This window comes from Erigeron canadensis, chromosome 7, assembly GCF_010389155.1.
Source record: "Erigeron canadensis isolate Cc75 chromosome 7, C_canadensis_v1, whole genome shotgun sequence".
Taxonomy (NCBI): Eukaryota; Viridiplantae; Streptophyta; class Magnoliopsida; order Asterales; family Asteraceae; genus Erigeron; species Erigeron canadensis.
This window is the reverse complement of record NC_057767.1, coordinates 23457163-23472392: the sequence shown is the minus strand read 5'-3', so window position 1 is coordinate 23472392 and position 15230 is coordinate 23457163. Positions and strand designations below refer to the sequence as shown.

Below are 15230 nucleotides of genomic sequence, written 5' to 3'. Positions count from 1 at the left end.
TTAACTTGCTTCCTTGTTTTTCCTATGAAATCATTATCGAAAAGAAGACTCCATGTACATATTATTTCAATACACCTTTAGAATACATATAAATGGGATTGTTTGTAACGGTTAGGATCAAATAGACTGGTTAGGGTCACAAATTCACGCCAGCCCCAGTCCTTTGCGGATTTCGAGTAGCGATTCTGTTATTCCTTTGTAACGGATTTGTCCTCCATCTTTTGGTTGACAACCGACAAACGATGGCTCACAAAACAACTCCAGTCACTAGTAGTATTCCGTGAATCTGTTACTTCTAGGAAAACTGACAGATGACATGGTGGTTGAGACTGCCCTGATACAATGAAGCACAAGGATAAACATCAAGCATAGTTCTACTAACCCTTCCATGTGGTTCCCACATAGAGCCCTAACTGCTTGAAGTAGACATGATCACTTTTCATTACTAATGCAATTATTTAATAGATAAAACTAGGTGTATATGCGTGTAACAAGATTCTAGCATCTGATAATCAATTTTGTTGCAGCTAATATCACACTGATTATTCTATCCCTACATAACTAAAACAATAATAAGCAGATATAGGTTACCGATACACTAGAAAGTAACTAGCTGAACCTGGTGTTACCATAGTCAACCCCATCACTTTTAGAGCATACATGTCAGAAATTTTTAAACATAGTTGTAATGTAGTTAGAGCAAAGGTAGCAGAAAATTATTAGCCTGTAGCTCATGTTATTAGAGATTTTACAAATTATGGTACAAAAGTTTGTTACAAAAGTGAACTGTGAATCCGCTGGGTAATTCTCACGACAAACTGAACATTTTGCAGATACAAAAATGTGCATATTTCATTTGTACAACTTACAATTTATTACATTGTCAAACAACTACCAAAAACAAGAACTTTCAAAAAGAGGGCAATAACATTGCATACCTCGAGGATAAACTATAAGGTGACAATCACGATTTCCAATTTGAAACCTCCTGCTCCTGATACAAAGGCCAGTAATCTTTCTCTTTTTAAGAAGATCCTTCAACATTGTGAAATTTTCAATCCTCCACGTGAATTTCCCCATATGACCATCTGACTTTCGAGCACCACTCCCCATTCTACTTCCAATCAATCCTCAATTCTTGAGAAAATTACTGTGCTCCTTGATCACATGAAACGACGTACTAAACACAGCGGTATCATCCACCAAAAAACCCGACTCAGCCCCACAAAAATCCATCATTTTCATATAATCGTTCCACCCTAAACTAGTATTATCACCACCCTTATTATCAGCAGCAAACCGTCCAAATGAATCCCTATGCATATGATTCATCCCTAGCTTTTGATTCAAAACAGACATTCGAAACAAACACCAACAACTCCTATCAGTAGCCGACGCTTTCTCAGTATCTTTACTCTCCAAACACATAGACAAATGATCAACCCCATTAACACAACTCTGGTAGATACTAATCCTCAAATTACACTCACCCGCAGGAAAAACCGGGCTCATTATCTTCTGGGTCTTAATCATATCTTTAAACAACGTAAAATTATGAACTTTCCACGTAAACTTCCCACTCAAAACATCACCCCCGACAGGTCCATTCATCACAACAGAACTCGACACAGACCCCTCCTGCACCTCATTACTATCTCTCACAAAACTAACCGACTCATTCAAAATCAAAATATCCGTAGTTATAACAACACAATGATCATCATTAAACATAAAACCCGACTTCAAATCAAGTATACAACCAGACGGCGTAAAATCACACCACCTATGTGACTTCTTTTTCGCCGAGAACCTATGCCAAGAATCTCGATGAATAGACTTACTATCATCAACAGGGTTTACAACAGTTAAACGATAACTAGCGAAACAATCCCATTTCGACGAAGAAGTCCCTCTAGGGTCCATTATTCCTTCATAACAACCACATCAGTCAATTCTTTAACACAGTCATTTCCACAAAACAAACAACCTCAAATCAAGTTGACTAGCACAATTATACATTAGATTAATCCCAAAACTGAGATATCGACATTTAAAAAGGTACTGACATAACCAAAAAAATTTACACTAACCATTTTTACTTTTCACTTCATTCTGTCACTAACTAAAACTAAAATATACTACCTTACCCAATTCAAATCATAACTAATTAACTAAAGATCCAAAATGTAGCCAGTCTTACCCAAAATCATTAATACAAAAAATGAAATCAAGTAGAATTCTGAGCAATTCTGGTACTTCTACAACACCAAAATTGGCAGAGTATAACTTACAGGTAATTTTTTTCAACATGTAAATTTTAAAAAATATATGCAATAATATAATGAGTCGTCTATAGATATTAAAAGAGACTCAGACTCAAACCTCGATCCAAATTATGGTACTTCTACAACACCAGGCCAAAGAAAACACAAGACCCCAATTCGAGTGGGAAAGTAAAACCACCAGAATCATCCTAGGAGTTTCAATTTTTTTAATTAACCAAAAAAACAGCAACCATAGCCAACAGCATACAACACAAGCAAAAACCAGCACAAAAATCAGCCTATATGCATTCCATAATATTTCTATGTATATACAAATAAAATAAACCACTAGAAAACTTACCTTTTATTGTCGGTTCCGCATGTTCCAAATACCATCTAGCAACCACATGACCTGCTTTAGTCTACCTGTACAGTAAATTTGTATCCAAAACTTCATTTTCAAAATTGCAGGAACCAATTAAAAGTTAAAACAGAGGTCTTCTACAAGTTACTATTCAAAACAACCCAAAGAACCCAATAGTAAAAAGTAAAAGGAAGGCCATACTAATATTTATTCAACTGACAGCTTCAAATAGATGTTCATCTCAATAAAATTGATCCTAAAGTATTATTCTCAGCAACAATCCCCTATTAACCACCTCTAACGAGTTCAAAATTTATCAATTTGAGGACCCATAGACGTCTCAGTATGCAAATGTGTTTCTACATCATCCAGACATGTTCGTTCATCCATGTCATAATAATCTCTGGGTGTTGTCTTGATCACAACTTTCCATCCCTTGTTAACACGATCAGCAACATAAAATACTTGTTGTGCTTGACTAGCTAGTATAAAAGGATCATTATGAGGCTTCAAACCTCTAAAATTCAGTAAAGTAAACCCATTTTCATCTTCTTTTTTCCTTGAACCAGTGGAGATCCAATCACAATCAAACAAAACTACTTTCTTGTCAACATCATACTGCAACTCAATGATATCCTTCAAAACTCCGTAGTAAGTTACATCGCCCACGATAAGATTGATATCTGTAGCACTCGAGAAGCTATTTGTCATGGCCTCAAGCATAACCCCACTATTTTGTGTTTTCCTTTTCTGTTCTAGATTTTTTTTGTGAAATCGGAAACCATTTATGATAAAACCCTTATATTTATTCACAAACTCAGCTGGACCACTTGCCAAGCTCATTAGATCATCTGTGATTCTATGATCCCCTCTATCATGCAGCTCCTCAACCTGAATTAATGTAAGATGTGATAAGTTTTGGTTTTAAATCCAACTATTAGAAGCTTGAAAATGTTATATAACTATAACTGTATTTCACAAGTAATACACCTATGTCTATTCCTTACATGATCTTGAAACCTCGACTCAAAAGTATCACTATGCAAACGTTGAATGTCATGCTCACGTAATTTCCGATTTTCATGACGAACAATCGCCAAATGTTCTCTGCAATGTTAAAAGATGACAATAATGATAACAACAATTGTAATGATACAAAATTTATATTATGGGTAACACACGTATGTATCAAAATTTATACAATAATGATAACAATTGAAACCATAACACTTTGTGTCTGGCATTTTGATCAAAATTAGTGTCCAAATAAGTACAAAATTTATATTTTGTCAAAAACAATGTATTGTTATTTGAATGAGATGAGTTCAGACATCTTATAGAATAATATGGGGTCGATTTATAATGATACACCCGTTGAGATTATGAAAGGCAGTAACATACGTATGTATCACACCATCGTTTATATTATGGGTAACACACGTATGTATCAAAATTAAATGGCTTGTGTCTGGACCCAACTTAGCATTCACTGAACTAGATGCATTAGAAGCGGAGTGACTGAAGAGTACTCTTCGGTGTTGTTTAAATTGATATTATGGGTAACTCTTGAATTTTGATTTTGAAGTCACTAACACATGGAACTCGCGTCAATGTCTATTTGGTCAATCCCACTAGCAGGGTAAATATGTTACTGTTTTAGGAAAAAATTTAAAGGTGTGTTACCTATTTTTGGGTTAAACTTGCCATCTTGTTACCATGTTTAAAGGTAGCCTATCTTAACTGGACAGATATGAGATAGATACTAGCATGATCTTGTTTACGATAGATTACATCTGACTTGTCCCCATTTAAGACAAAATCCAGAGTCTAAATGTTTTTGGATCTATATAAAATATCTGATTAAATTTTTCTTTGTTGTGTACACTAGTAATGGAACTTCAAAGTATGCAAAGCCAAAGCTCTACAAGACCTGCAAATGGTTATGAACATGCTAGAAACTTGAGGGTTCAAGAGAACCAAAAGAGATTACAAGCTTTGGGATTTAAAAATATTGCTAAGTCTTTTTCAAGTTTAAAAGAAAGTGACAAACCAAAGAAAAAGAAAAAGAAAGCAATGGATACTAGTGAGAGAGATGAAGAGCATATGCCTGGTTCGGACTTCGACGATGCTGTTGAGCAAGATAATCAAGAAGAAGCTGTTTCAAAAATTCCCAAAAAGGTACTAATAATTCATATAGATAATATAGTATTTATTTTGTGATTGTTCTATGACAATTTGACTTATTACAGAAACATCCAAAATACATTGCGCCGATGTCCATGAATAAATATGCTAATTTAGCAAAGAAACGATGCATTGCTCCAAATGACCATTGTGTGCTAACGTCTTCAGAATCTAATCTGCAGAAGGGACAAGTGATTAATACAAGGACGGGAATAAATAGTAGGGTTGAGGAATTTGAGAAAGGCGTTGGAGATGTGGTTGAGGAATTTGAGAAAGGTGTTGGAGATGTGGTCAACTAGTTGATATAAATCCTCAAAAACAGAATAAATTTAGTGAAGATGTAACTATGGGTGAGTTGATCAAAAAGAATTTAGAACAATCTAATTCTGTCACGAGAGGGAGATCAAGTGTGGCTAAGAGAAAGTTATTTGCAATTAACAACTATCATGACTTCGAGGAGCGTGACTTGAGATTGCATGGTACCTGTTTATATATATATATATAATATTTACCTAGTATTAACTCTAGGTTCAATTAACTATTTTTGATACTAACTTTTCTGAAAATATAGATACCAATGAAACACAAGATGATGTTGAAACTGATGATATTGAAGACATGGATATGAATGATGCAACTGAAGAACAACATAGTTTTGAAGATGAGTACATAGATGATTTACAAATCGAGAACGATTTAGAACATGAGAACGATGAACTCGTTGATGAAGACCTTGAAGTTCCACAATCAGAAAATGAAGCCGAGGACTAAGAGCATGAAATTACAGAACCAGAAAATGAAATTGAGCATGAAGAGCATGAAGTTGAACAACTAGAAAATGCTGCAGGTTTTTCCATCTACTTGATTGCATCGTTATTTTGTTTCTTAAATCAACATGACGAATATATAAGAAATTTATATTAAAACCAAGAAAACATACTGCATTTCAATTATTTAGTATTTTTAATGTATAGATGTACGTTGTAAATAGTGTTTATTTTTTGTAGTTCGAAGTGTACCCAAAAGAGTGAGAGGACCAACGCGTATGCCAAAAGTTTGGGCCCAGAAAAAAGGGGAGAGAGTTACTGTTTTATTTAATGCACACGGACAACCTATTAATGCCGATAGTAGTAAACTCACCCATTTCATGGTGACCCTTTCAAGGAGTGGAAAGTATTGTCCCATTTATAAACCATGGAACAAAGTTAAGGACAAAAGGAAAAAAAAGTTGCTTCAACTCATAAAGATACGTAGTTAAACAAATATGTATGTTAATGATTGAATTTTTTGTTTTCTCATATTACCTGTTCCATTTGTAGACAAAGTTTGATATTCCAGAAGATAATGCTGTTGTAACCTGGCTATTGCAATCTTTGGGGCGTAAGGTGAAGAACTGGAGGGCAAGACTTAGGGACCTCTACCATGAGCCGTCTTTGCCAATTAAAAAACAGAAAAGGTCTAGGCCAAAACAAGTGCAGAAGAAACAATGGAAGAAACTTGTAGATTACTGGAATGAAGAAGACTTTAAGGTATGAAATAGCATTCTACTTCAAATATCATTAGTTTATATTGAATTCTAATTTTTCACTTTCTTACTGAAGACGCTAAGTAAAAAAAACAAGGAAAATCGGGGAAAAAGGAAGATTGTGCAAATAACGGGTAAAAAAAGTTATGCTCGAGTTCGTGAAGAGCTAAAGGTAATTGTATTAGATTTTGCGATTGTTAATGTAGCATGTCAATATCCATTTTTAATACTTATTTTCTTATTATTCATACAAGCATCTTTAGGAAAAGACCCAAGTCGAATGGATATGTTTGATGAATGCTTCTGCAAAAATGGAAATACCAAAACTGTGGAAGCTGAAAAAGCAATTGTAAGTAATCTGCTTATCTACCTATTATATAAAAAAGAGGTATTTATACCTTCCAATCAAACACTCTATCTCTGTTGCTTTTATTAAAAGTTAATTAAACAAAAAATAGTTCAAGGGAATTGCAAGCTGATGGGATTTTTTTTTTTTTTTGAAAGTTCAATTGGATGAGAAAATAGTTCAGCTTTAAGTGCACATATACAGATTATGCAATCGTACATGTGCTTTCATAAAGTGTAAATTGGGTTTATCTCCTTAAACTTGCTATAAATAAGTGCATTTCATAGTCAATACTGTTTGGTTAGATATTGTTGAAAGTGAAATCGGTCTGGCCTAGAATCAACGGGTCCGATATGATTTTAGTGTATTGTGCGAGCAAACTAGGACGACCTGGTTGTTGTTTTTTGGGTCAGGAAGGTAAGATTGAGTATACTGCAAAAATAATTAAGTTAATCAACTATTTAAGTGTACATAATTAAAGTGAAATATATAGGACCTTTTTTTATTTAGGCAGGGCAAGTAAAATTAAAGTCCCAATCGATTTTCTCTGTAAATCCGCCTCGATCAACCAAGCCAGCCAGCAGGTTCCTTTGGCAAACTAGGATATGTAGGTTCCTTTGGCAAACTAGGATATGGGTTAAGTTAATCAGTGGATTAAATTACCAAATCTGCTCGAGCTTATTTAATTAAGTTCGGTGAGTTTCTTTGAACAAGTTCGAGATACCCTGCAGATTAATATATTGATCGAGTATTAATCTCACATGTACTAGTTAAACTGATACCTCTTATATTTAGAGTAAACTAATTACAAATAGAATAGAACTATATAGTAATAAGACACTGTACATATATATATATATATATATATATATATATGTATGTATGTATATATATAGAGTAAATGCATATTTAATGTGATATTGATTTTGCCATTGCGCGCACTTTCAAAGGACACTATGATCCATCGACTAAATAGGAACAGTTGCGTCGTTTCGTATCCTTAAATCAACTTTTTGCATTATATCTACTATTGATACACTATTCTTGCTCACCAATTGTAATATTTCTAAACAACTTTGTTTTTTGTAAAAGTATGATATCAAATTAGGTAAATCTCATTTTAATATGGAATTGTGATTTAAGTAGAAAGGGTCATTGTCCATTTATATATGTTTTAGATACCATAAGTACTATTACCAAAGTAGGTATGTACATATCTTGGATATGTGGATGTCTTTCCTTTGTTGAAAGTATACTTGGTGCGTAACATGCAAGTTATATCAAGCGCATTTAGTTAATATAATTATGATCAAATATTTGTGTTAGTTGAAATTTTCTCTTTAAAAAGGACTAAACTAACTTCTTAAAAGCTCAACAATCATATATGGCTTGGATATGATAACATATCCATCAACGATACAGGAGATGGTTGATTATAGCTTGTTTTATATTTTACTAATTAGACCCTTAACCGAACAAGATATATAGAGTAAATAATTTGTGAGTTTGATAGATATAGTTGACTTAAATATCATTACTGTTTGTGAGACCGTGTGTAATAGTGTTGCCAGATACTTTACAACACCTTAAGGGGCTTGAACAGTGGCAAATTAAAGCAGTGGCAGAGTAGGCTGATTTCAAATCAAGTATAACGTTTGACTTTCGTTAAGTTAAGGTCTTGTCCTGTTTTTTATATCCATGAACCATTTAACTTTGTTGGTTAAGAAAATGAAGTTTTGCACTGGTAAGGAATATTTTTTGTTTTGCAATTACAGTATGCAACTGCTTTAATTATATGTGTTCTTTCATGAGCCAATTATGTGTGTTCTTTCATGCCGTTAAAAATACATATAATCTTTTTGTTACTATATTTAATTTAGGCGAAAATGAAACAAATCAAACTAAAACTTCCCGAGGGTTCGAATGATACGCCTAGACCAGATGATATTTTTTCTAAAGTCATGGGTAAGGATCGCAATGGTGATGCAATCATGTATGGTTTGGGTGTTCGTGCTTCTCATGTATGGGGGGTGATACCAAGTCATTCAGCATTTCATAAAGAAAACATCCAATTGAAAGCTCGATGTGAAGAACTTACTAGTGAAATGGACTGGTTAAAAGCCCAAGCAAAGATTAATGGGTCGATGGATGGTTCCAGTGATCCGCCTTTAACCTCACATTCCCCTGTTGTGACCAATGGACCTGCACCATTACGGGTATGTTTCCGCATAAATCCTTACTGTTCCACCCTTTATATGACTATTAATTGCAATTCTGTTTTGGTTCTGTAATTATGTTTCTGTATCTGTGCTGAATCTCTAGTCATTGTATTTCTGGAATGCTGCTGTAGTGAATTAATCTGTAATTTTGTACTGAATCTGCTATCAGTCTGTTCTTGTAAATCTGTTCCTGTAATTCTGTTGCTGTAATTCTGTTTTTGAAATCTTGTTGCTGTATTTCTGTTCCTAAAATTTTGTTGCTGTAATTATGTTCCTGAAATTTTGTTTCTGTAAATCTGTTACTGTTCCTGAAATTCTGTTGCTGTAAGTCTGTTGCTCGCCCTAGCTTGCTTCTAGGTCCAACTCGTGAGGTTGTTGATCAACATATAAGTTTATAGGTACTAGTTGCTCATACACGAAATAATACATCTGTTTAAGCAAATACATGTTTTAATTTGATCAACTCACTAGTTTGTATACTTTGGTTACTTGTATTTTGCTCGGTCTTTTCAATTTGATGCTTTAGGCCCGGTTCATTCATCGCAGTCTTTTGTTGCTCGGTTTCTTATACATAACATGATTAACATATCAGTTTGTATGTACTAGTTTGTGCACGGGATAGTACATCTGTTTAAGAAAATACTTGTTTTGATTTGATCAGGTCACTAGTGTGTAGAGTCTGGTAACTTGAACTTTTGCTTAGTCCTTTCAGCTCGGTACTTTAGGCCCAGTCCATTCTTATCGGATCTTTCTTGCTCGTTTCTGATACATAATTTGATTGCTAAAATCTAGGCTGGAAATGAGGTTTTCCTTAAAAGCATTATAAATCCAACTGAGACTATAGCAAAAGGATGGGTGAAGAGCTTGGACGCAAATGACATAGTTGGTGGTATAGAGATTGGACATGGATGGTGTGAGGTAAACGTTCAAGTTGCAATAAAAAAAGATGAAATGCTAGTCAGACCTTATGGATTATTCTCCACGATTCAAGATTCTATTGGTGCAACTGTCGCATGGCCTTGCCCGTTCATCTCAGTATGTATTTCTTAAACTTTTTCATTTCTGTGTCTTGGCTGTCTCTTTGGAAGAAAGGAAATGACTTCTTTCTCAGATTCATTTTTCAATTATTGGTGTTAGATACACAATAAAACAAAACAGTAAAAAGAAAAAAAGAAAAGAGAAAGTACTTTTAGTTACCATATTGCCATAATGTTATACTTTTTTGAATGTGTCTTTTAACTGTAATGATAGGGGACAAGATGGTGTGAACTGTGAAGTAGTATTATTTACCAAAAACTTGCATAAAGTTTGATATGTGGGTTACAGTGTTTAAGGCAATTTTTGTGGAAAACTGCCTTAAACTTGCTAATTTCTTTAGTTCATGGCTTGATATTATTAAAATAGGTGCTGAGGTTAGATTTTCTGGTTTGATTAGTTTGGATTTGGTTTTGTTGGGTGTGGCTTATGGTTTGTTATGGGTCAATGCTGATGGGGTTTGGTTGCAGGGTTTGTATTTATATAATATTGGGATTGTTTTCTAATTTCTAATCTAGGTTTTTGTTATGCCACTGCTAGTCTGCTGTTTCTGTTGCTTGGTTATGACAATATTTAGAATGTAATGTTTCTGCTTGGATGTTTCTCGTCTTCTACGGTTACGTATTTATGTTTTTGTAATGTTTTTGGTTTGAATGTTGATATCACTGGCCTACTGCTAGTCTGTTGTTTCTGTTTCTATGGTTAAGTAATCTGTTTTATGTTTCTGTAAGACTACTTCACAGTAATCTGTTTTTGTTTATGTTTTATTATCAGTAGTCTATTTTTGTAAGTCATCTGCTAGTCTGTTGTTTCTGTTTCTACGGTTAAGTAATCTGTTTCTATGGTTAAGTAATCTGTTTTATGTTTCTACGGTTAAGTAATCTGTTTTATGTTTTTTTTACGATTAAGTAATCTATTTCTAGGGTTAAGTAGTCTGCTGTTTCTGTTTCTACGGTTAAGTAATGTTGGTACTACTGGCCTACTGCTAGTCTACTGTTTCTGTTGCTGGATATATTTTTGAAGGAATGATTTGATGACTTCTGCTCATCCTGCTGTATTGTTTATGTTTCATTAATTTATGGAATGAGTATTTTCGAGAGCAATAGCTGCCATGTCTAACTTTATTTGTCATGGGCTTTTCTAGAGCCATTGTAGTGGGTTTTTGACAAAAGTTTACGGCCCAGTCCAACCCATGTAATATACTGCTCTTATTGTAGTTCAGCTAGCTTTGTACAGATCACAATTTGAAGACTTAACTGGTTAGGTTAATCATTTCAGTTAACCGTTTATAAAAAACCGAAATCGGTTACATAGGTTCATGATTTTCCAAAGAGTAACCAGTTATTAACCGGTATAGGTTAACCGGAATCGATTTTTTTTTTTTAATAAAAAAAACCGGTTTTGGTTAATACTAAAAAAAAACTGAACCGATTAACCTATATTTGCACCTCTAGTATATACTATTGGACTTTTATGCTTGCATGGATTTGGCTTGTTTTGCTAGTTATTATCTTTACCCGGATTGCCCCATCTTTGTTGCCTCATTTAACATTCTTAATGCTTATATATAGATGGTTTATTTGTAGGTAGTTCGTGAAGATTGAGGATGCACGATGACTTGCGGTTCTTGAGGATTGAGGAGGCATTATGGATGCTTGTTGTTTTTTTCATTGCTTTTAGTTTCTTTTATTATGTCACAAGACTTTATGTTGGATAATGTTATAACTCAATGTTTAGTGTTTTTGTTATGAACATGCACGTTTATTTGAAATATAATAAAATTCTGTTTCTATCATTAGTTAGATTTTTTATACACAATAACTATTATGGTTTTATGTATTTGGTGGTGTGTTTAATTGTTTAATAAAAGCCATTATTTGAATGTTTTTAGTAAACTTTTTACAACATTGTGAAAGTGTCCAAATATGTTTTTATTAGGACGCTATTTGGGTTCTTTATAGATATATATCGCGACTCTAAAATTGGTTTCATAATCTTTTTTGAGATATTAGGACCTTTTATTTTGTCCTAAAGCAGCAATTATATTACATTTTAAGGGTCTTATAAATTAACCTTTAAGAACGCTATAATGGGGTATCAAATAACAAATTAGGTAATCACATGTTACGACATTGCAAAAGTGTCCTAATATATATTTATTAGGACGCTATTTGAGTTTTTCATAGACATATTTTACGACCATAAAATTGATCTCATAATCTTATTTGAGACGTTAGGACCCTTTTTTTGGTACTAACGTAACAATGGTATTACATTATAAGGGTTTTATAAAGTAACCTTTAAGGACGCTATAATGGGGTACCAAGATAACAAAAGTAGGTAATTACATGTTACGACATTGCAAAAGTGTCCTAATATGTATCTATTAGGACACTATTTGAGTTGTAAATAGACATATTATGCGACCATAAAATTGGTTTCATAATCTTGTTTGAGATGTTAGGACCCTTTTTTTGGTACTAATGCAACAATGGTATTACATTATAAGGGTCCTATAAACTAACTTCTAAGGACGCTATAATGGGTACTAAAATAATAAAAGTAGGTAATCACATGTTACGACATTGCAGAAGTGTCCTTATATGTATTTGGACTATTAGGACGCTTATGACTTATTACAACTGCCTTACATGAAACCCTTTTACAGTTGGTCCTATTAGACGAAAGGTCCTATAAAGTAGCATTATAGGACGGTTTTGGGCGTCCTAAAAGCCCCATTTTGTTGTAGTGATATGACAAAATTTTTAATTTGTTCACACTTCATTAAAAGTGTGGAAAAATACAATACGTAGTGATGTATATATATCGCAGCGGCTAACCCGACCCGAAAACGATGCTCATTATAGAAAAACTAAACTACTCCTAGCTGCTAGTTAACACATTGTTTGAAAGATCAACCAATCTACTGCAAGGTGTCCTAGTTAGAATTTTGATGGTATTAACAATATAAAATCTAGCTAGCTAGCGACCAGAACTTCTTTCGATACTCGCTCTTGCTCTCCCTCTCAAAACTCTCTTAGATGGTTTATCGATAAGAGCTATTGTGAATGGAAGGTAGGGTTCGTATGTTCTATATATAACTTAAAAGAGTTGGAAAAGTCTACGAATTTATCTTGGGATTTAGGAACCGACTAATTTACCATCACAATTTTTATCAAACTTATAAACTTGTTCGATACTAATACTCTTACTTTAACTACTTGGAAAATTTAACCTTCTAACTATCAATTAAAATTCTAGTAAAAGGACTTTTATCCAAGGTATTTATATAAAACAAAATTAAATATCTACCTTAATTTTGGATGTCAAGTGGAGGTGCCACCTATACCCGGTCGTGGGAAGGCGAAAAAAAAACCACCTCAACCACAAGAGCACCCCAGATCGCTTGGAGTGACGATGATGAAGAATTGTTGGTCCGATCTTATTTTTATATCTCTATGGATCCCGCCACCGCCGATCAACAAATATACGAATCCTTTTGGAATAGGATTCATGAACACTACAATAAGCAACAAAATAACTATCAACGAACGTACCATCAAGTCAACAAAAAGTGAAAGAAAATGTAGCCGTTATTGAACGAGTTTATCGGCATTTACAATACGATGGTTAATTTTCCTTCTTATATATATATAAATATATGTTTTTTTACGGTCATATATATATATATTGTTTAACGTTTATATATATATATATGATGACAATCAAATGAGAACGAAATTAAAATGAGAACAAATGATAACACTTAAAAACTATATTTTGATGCATTAAAAGTCCATAAAACTGACATAATGCATAACTAATTATCATTATTTAAGTGTTTAATAACACATTGATCCATCAAAATCGAAAAAATCTTGTTTTTTGTTGGATGCATCATATTGATGAATATGCATCCAAGATGGATGCACAAAAAAAACGTGATTATATATGTTGTTTTATATATATATGTTGTTTTACATTTATATATAGGGGGATGAGAATATAAGATTGTTAGGTACCTAAGCTTAGGTGATGGACACTCACATATTAATTTTTTTAAACCATAAAAATCATGGGGGCCCAGACATTTATTTATTAAACAATAAATAATAAAATATTAGTATGTGGGGGGTTACACACCTAAGCTTAGGTGTCGGACACTCACATATTAATTTTTTAAACTATAAAAATCATGGGCTCAGGCATTTATTCATTAAACAATATATAATAAAATATTAGTATGTGAGGGGTTCCACACCTAAGTTTAGGTGTCGGACAACCTTATATTCCCTTTTCCATATATATATATATATATGTGTGTGTGTGTGTGTGTTTTGTTTTATATAAATATGTATTTTGTATTTACGTTTTATAGAAACATCGATGGGCTAGCGGTGCCGATGAGGCGTATATCTTGACACAAAACTTGGAAGAGTGGCCGGGCGAGACGACACAAGAACAAGAGATTCAAACATAATAAAGTTTGGAAAGTTGTGAAGGAACATGATAAGTTCTCGTATGTTCTACCGGCGAGTGGTTTTGGTGGTACGGCCGGCACTCCTCACACCAAAGATACTTTGAATTGAGGTTACTTTATGTACCATTCGATAAAGGGAAAAACGTTAGGAAATCGTGTATATACTAAACCAAATCACAAGAGAGTAAGATATTTAAGAAAAAGATCACAAATGCAGAAATAAAAGATGGAAAAAGGAACCAGGATGCAAATGACGAGGCTTGTGTTGAACATAATTTATTTAAGATTGATGTAAAAAGTCATTTAAATCTATAGATCTAGTTGATAGAATAAATGCCTGATTATCCACACTATATATAGTAGCCAATTTTCGGTTTTTTTAATTATAATTTATGTACAACTTTCTTTGATGTGTTGGTACAGCCAATCCGGTAACCTAGAATGTGGGAATAAGGGTGAATTAATGTGGTTGTTATTTGGAGGTTCCCTTCCGGTAAGGCTATACCTCTTGTACGCCGAATGTGTGTATATGTGATTATATCGATCTAGCCATCCTTCCCCCTATTTTTAGGGGGTTCGTGACTTTCCCTCCAAGTAGGGTTTTTAGTATCGAGCATATCACTTCCGATAATAAGGGATTTGATGTTATCTTCCTTCCCAAAATATAGGATTCTTGATAAACATATATCATTTCCTTGTTTGCCGAAAGTGAAGTTTATCTTTTGAGCGTACCCTGCGTGCCAACGTCTGGGTGGGTACGTCATCAAACCCCCAGTCTAATGGGGTGACTCTGCGAAGATCATCGTATTAGAC

General features: G+C 33.7%; 1 pseudogene; it reads right to left on the bottom strand.

Moving 5' to 3' along the window:
- Positions 1–77: 77 nt before the first annotated feature.
- LOC122609119 lies at positions 78–1923 on the bottom strand (annotated as a pseudogene).
- Between the last annotated feature and the right edge of the window lie 13307 nt (positions 1924–15230).